Source organism: Puntigrus tetrazona, chromosome 9 (assembly GCF_018831695.1).
Source record: "Puntigrus tetrazona isolate hp1 chromosome 9, ASM1883169v1, whole genome shotgun sequence".
NCBI classification, from domain to species: Eukaryota; Metazoa; Chordata; class Actinopteri; order Cypriniformes; family Cyprinidae; genus Puntigrus; species Puntigrus tetrazona.
Window position 1 is genome coordinate 20,296,930 of NC_056707.1, and position 5,853 is coordinate 20,302,782.

The following is a 5,853-nucleotide window of genomic DNA, read 5'->3' on the forward strand; positions in this document are numbered from 1 at the left end:
ATTCAAGTGAACTGGAGTTTTTATAATTTGTCTGATCTGAGCATGCTTTTATTGGTGACCTTAATACCAATTTCATTCTTCTTCAGGCTTTTTCCTTAACTGTAAATACAATTTTTAAGTGTAAGGTTTACAAAATAAACATGCAAAATGTGTCTATTATGTCTCTATCTATCTATCTATCTATCTATCTATCTATCTATCTATCTATCTATCTATCTATCTATCTATCTATCTATCTATCTATCTATCTATCTATCTAACGTCCTAACTAACATGTTAAGTTGTGTTGTTCTCTAATATCCTGAGAAGAACACACACACACACACACACACACACAAATATTTTGTATGTGCTTTTAGTTTTTCAACTATGCTATATTTGGATACAAAGGTTATTTTTATTGTTCAGATTAAGTATTAATAACCCTTTAATTCTACATATCCATTTTTAGGTTTATCTTAAACTGGAGAAGTTAAAATTTCCCTTGGCCTTGTTTCCCAGGATACCACAAAACGATTCATTTTTTTAATGACCAACTAAAATGTGTATCAAAACATTCCATTTCATAATGTGCTACCTCAGTTCAGACCCTTATGCCTCATGAAATTGTGTACTGCTCACATGACATATCAATGCAAAGATGACAAATTTACAGACGCGAGATTGATTTATGCTTTACAGTCTCAGGGTATTGCAGAACAACACAACCAGATAGATAGATAGACATAAATACATATAAATATAAATTATATGAAAATCATATACCTCCATAATCTCTGTTATTGATATACAGTTATTCTTCTGAGAGGCTTGAAACATTCTGGGCAGTGTGTTTAGTCTGGATAATGTCTTCGTGAATGCATCCTAGTTCGTCCTAGATGGGTCCCACAGATTGGTGTTTACCGTGAAGACAGGGTAGAAAATATGATTGGGGCAGACGAGCTCTCATTCCCCTGTGCTGTGCTGGATGATGTTGCCTGGAAACAGATGGAGAATCACAGTCTATCATGCATTTATGGTGATGATTACCTTGAATATCAGCCTGCAAGGCCACATACAATTAGTCTGCAGCTACAATAACTTGAACAGTTTACTCCAAGATATGTGCCAAGTCAAGTGAATCTTGTAGACATACAGTTTGAAATTCTTTTCCTTAAGTCAGCCTGTTAGAAAAAGTAGCTTAGTAGTTATTATTGTTATTATAAGTCTAAAATTGCCCCATTAAAATGAGTCTTCAAATGACTCACATTTAGGTTTCCACCTTTACATCCATGTTCACTACTTCCTTTCACGTCATAATCTTCTTATAAAAGCTAGGTCAAGATAACCTCCCAAATCCTTAAAAGCCCTTCATTGTTGCAACATACCTTCCACTCATAATAAAAAAAAAATCTTTTTACTTAGAAATACAGTCAAAGAGGAGATGATACACTTGAAAAAGTTATTCTTATTATTAGGCAAGTGGTAAACCACGCTGAAATTCCTTAACCTTATATCATTACGTCTGTGTCAAGATATAGAAAATTTGCTAATTTAGCACACATGTAAATGATAATATTAATTTAGTGGAATATTGTGATTAATCGCATTTGTTGTTTTATATGCTTGTAAAACAGGGTGGCTATTTGATATTGAATGAAAGTATCACCTCTCAGTGTCTGAAAGGTCATTATATTATTTGTGCAATCATTTAATGCCACAGTATACCTGTGGGCAACGTAGGTTACATCTCATTATACAGTACATTGACATTTACAAAAAAATCAGAGCACTGAGACCACGTTTTTAGTTTGGTGAAAACTGTAAAGCGACTGGTAGGAAGGTTAAATAACTTGCTGACTCACTGTCGATTAACATTATTTTGAGACAGATGCAAACATTTGTATGGTAATTTATTTTCCAGCTTAATCTTAGAAAATACCAAAATGTATGTTTGACCTTTCATGCTGATATAAAGGAGTAGTTCACCCAAAAATAAAAAAGTAAATATTTCTGTGATCATTTACTCACCATGGAAAGAAAGTCAGTTTTCTATACAATGAAAGTCAGAAGTGTGAAACGAAATGAAAGAAAGAAGAAACAAGAACTCCTTGAAAATAAAAGTAAATGATTACAGAATAGTAATTTTAGAGCTGTCATAAAAGGTTTTGTTTACATAATATATGTGTACTGTGTATATTTATTATGTATATATCAATACATAGACATACAGCATACATATTTAAAAATATTTACATGTATTTAAATGTATTCATTTATACCTATTTAATTGATATCATAAATATATTTAATATATAAATATTGCATATTTGTCTTAACCTTTTATATACTGTTCCAGGTCAGTTTTAACCGTTTTAATTTTGGAGTGTACAGAAATATCAGTTAACTTTTGTATTTTTTTGTGATTTTTTTTTTCTCATTTAGGGTGATGAACATGCGTGCAAAGTCTCAACACGTTGATGTGTAAAAAGATTTTTTGTTACATTCTGTGTTCTAAGGCAACTCCACAGACCCAAAATAATACAATTTCTTGGTTATATTTTGATATATTATTTTTGCCATCCAATTTTTGTGAAATTACATTGAATCTAATTAGAGTCAATACCCGGACTTGGTTACAGTAGACCTACATGAGGGTTAAATTTATGCGTGCATGTGTGTGCATTTATAAATCTTGAACGTGATTAATCAGAAATAATTATTTGACAGCACTGATAATTTACAATCTTTACTGTGAAAACCCTCTTGATTTTGTCTTATAGTTGACCTTGCACCCCTTTGGGAAGATAAACACCATTTCCTGCAGAGTTTCCTTCTTCTGAAGGGCATTAAAAAAGTTATTTAGAAGAATGCTGTTAACCAGGAGGGGACGTCTTTGGTTCAATTAGAAAGTTAATTAGGTAGGCTATACTCTACTTAAAAGTGGAAACATATATTATATTTATATGAAATAAATCTAAAATTATAGACCTAACAAGTGAATATAATAATAATAAAAAAAATATGCAAATTAAATGTTTAATGTTAATAAAAATCTGTCTCTGATAATCCTGGGTTGCTATGGTCACGCAGGTTTTTTTGAAAAATAAACTTGTGTCCAAAATATGCTCATGGACATGAGAAATGGATGTTGTTCCTTCAACATAGCATCTCAAGGCCATGAAATAAGGATATCTTTACCGCTTCAAAACGATCTTGTGGCCTCGACATAATATGATGCTCTAACTATATTCGGAATATTTTGTGGCCACATCATATTATTATGTTGTCGCGACTTAGTATGTCGTGGCCTCGAAAAAACTAACCAAACAGTTGATGGTAGCCACTGACTTCCACAGGATGGAAAAAACAGAAGTCAATGACTACCACACCTATTTGGTTACCAACATTCTTCAAAATATTGCTACTAACAGAAAAGAGATACTCGATGACAGAATTTTCTCCCTTAAATCCACTGATAAAAGACAGCCGGTGAAAAAAAGTGTGAGAACTCACTATCTCTGAAGTGTTGTCTTTTTTAATGCAAAATAGTGCAGCTAACGGTTTCAGGATGCCATGCAATCAGACCAAACAACAGCTCGGTACACTGAGATAGAGGATAGATAAAGGATAAAGTGTCAGATCAACTTACCCACTTATCCATCTTATGGAAAACAAACTGCTTCAGGTCACCTTGAGCAACGGTTTGTCTAAAACAAAGGATCGCTTTTCTTTTTGGCCCTTGGATCCACTTTTCTGTGATTTCCTTAAAGCAAAATTTGAGAGAGTTAACTGATTAATATGTATTTGGGTCTTGTGTTCATGTTATGTAAAAAGGCTTTAGGGTTTAATTCATTGCCAATTATTCTATACAGGAAGTTGAGAACAAAGGCTTGCCGCCGTAGTAGTGATTCTTGCATAAAAATTCATAATCACTGATGAATCTGAGATGATTGCTTGAAGATATATTGGAGGAGAGACTTATCATGGGCAGAACCTAACTAGAACTTGAATTAAATTCTTAACTCTTTTTGCCGTTATCAAAATTTCATATAGAATTAAATGTATTACCTGATATTGCTTGTGAAATTTACTAGTAATTTCTAAATTAAAATTGTTTCTGGGTAGAAATTGTGTTTGTTATGCAGTATAGCATTTAAATGTATTTTATGCATTCATAAGCCTATGGGTGCATATTTGTATATGCATAAAATTGCGTTTATGATTAAGATAACACATTAAAATAACATAAGACACACAAATTGTCAATATCAAATAGCAAAACAGCTAAAATAATCAAATCTAATCAATTTACCTAATCAAATCTTAAAGACATATCCGGCTGAATTCCTTCCACATGAGTATTATGGTTTATTACCAGCATTTATTTTGACACGTTAAGTTTTTTCCTTTAACACCTCCATGTTTAATATTACCTGAAATAAAGGATATTTGTTTGATTGAAAAAAATACCTTTTTCATGTAAAAATAAGTATATGCAAATATTTTGATATTTTACTAACTATAGCTCGTTTAGAGTTTATGAAGTAATGGTAGGCCTACACCTTTCTCAAAGCAAGCTATGGAAATTGAGGTATCATTTATGTCTGTACTACAAATTAACCAGCAAAAAATATTTAACATTTTGAGCTAGAGGCTTGTCAATCTTCTTTCTTTTATATTAATAGTAAAGCTAGAAATTAAATCACCATTACTTCAGATTTTGTAATTTCCAGATACTACACGTTAATTTGTTCGTAAATACCGAGTTGAGACTGCTGTTTTGACTGGAAAGTGACGTTTCAGGCCATTAATGATTGTGCAATTCTAACTTTATTATGCCTAATGCGCTTATTCTTATGCATAGATGAACATTAAGTACGGTTCTTATAATTACCTTTAAGAAAGCGAATGAATCATTGTGAAAACCAAACAACAATTTCAGCATATGGTCGCAAAGAACAGCTGGAGTTTGGACCTCATGGGGCAAATAAACACACTAACTTGAGCCAAATATAATAAATAACGCCTTTATATACCGTTTCTTCTTACTTTAAAACAAATATTAACTCTAGCCGTGGCACTGAAGGTGATCTTTTTAAACAAACAAGCACATTTTTACAGTGTGCGTTGAATATAGAGACAATACAGACACGTTAAATGTGAAATCTTGATTTCTCTATTTAAATATGAAGTTATTGTACGTGCAAAATCATGCACGAAGCAAAATGTAGTGATAATCATTTCATTTACTGACAGGTTTGCATACCTTACAGTCTCACTGGGTGGCCTAGTTTCGTTTGACCTAAATGATAAAGTGACGCTACAACTCCAGCAGAAATCCAGGCAGTGCGATTCGTCTTTAGCAAGTATTCCAATGCTTCTTTCTGAGAGGTTTTCCTTTTGTTAATCGTGTCTCCATGAGGAAGTGGCTCACCGTGGCCGTTTGGCAGCGATGTAGTGAATGTTTTATTACTCTGAGGCCCTATTCGTCACTCCGCCACTTTGTGCTCATCACAATATCCGAGTATGTTAATATCTAAACGGTTCTGCCTGGATGCAATATGTCTGAATAATGTTTTTTTCATTAAATTCCCTCTGTTTAGCAGGCTGCCACCTCAACAGCGCCCACCCAGATGAGCACCGCTCAAAAACCGCATTCCACAGAGGACTGGATAATCTCGGTATTTCCCTCCTTAAATTCAGATACCCATTGAAGTGAGACTCCCATAAGATGTCTAATGAAGCAAATAACTGATTCAGGGTTGGTTTTGAAGAGGCAGGAGGGAGGAACAACATAGCGATGCTGAGGCTGGAACCCACAAGACAGAGCTGTCGACTCTCATTTAGATGTCTTACTGGAGACAGCGCCAA

The 5,853-nt window shown here is 33.5% G+C and overlaps 1 long non-coding RNA gene across 1 annotated transcript; it reads right to left on the minus strand.

Moving 5' to 3' along the window:
* Nucleotides 1–5,499, minus strand: LOC122351563. Its single transcript, XR_006251770.1, has 3 exons — nucleotides 5,249–5,499; nucleotides 3,632–3,745; nucleotides 1–977 (listed from the first exon to the last, which is right to left on the minus strand). It is a non-coding gene; the product is annotated as an uncharacterized LOC122351563 (long non-coding RNA).
* Nucleotides 5,500–5,853: the final 354 nt, after the last annotated feature.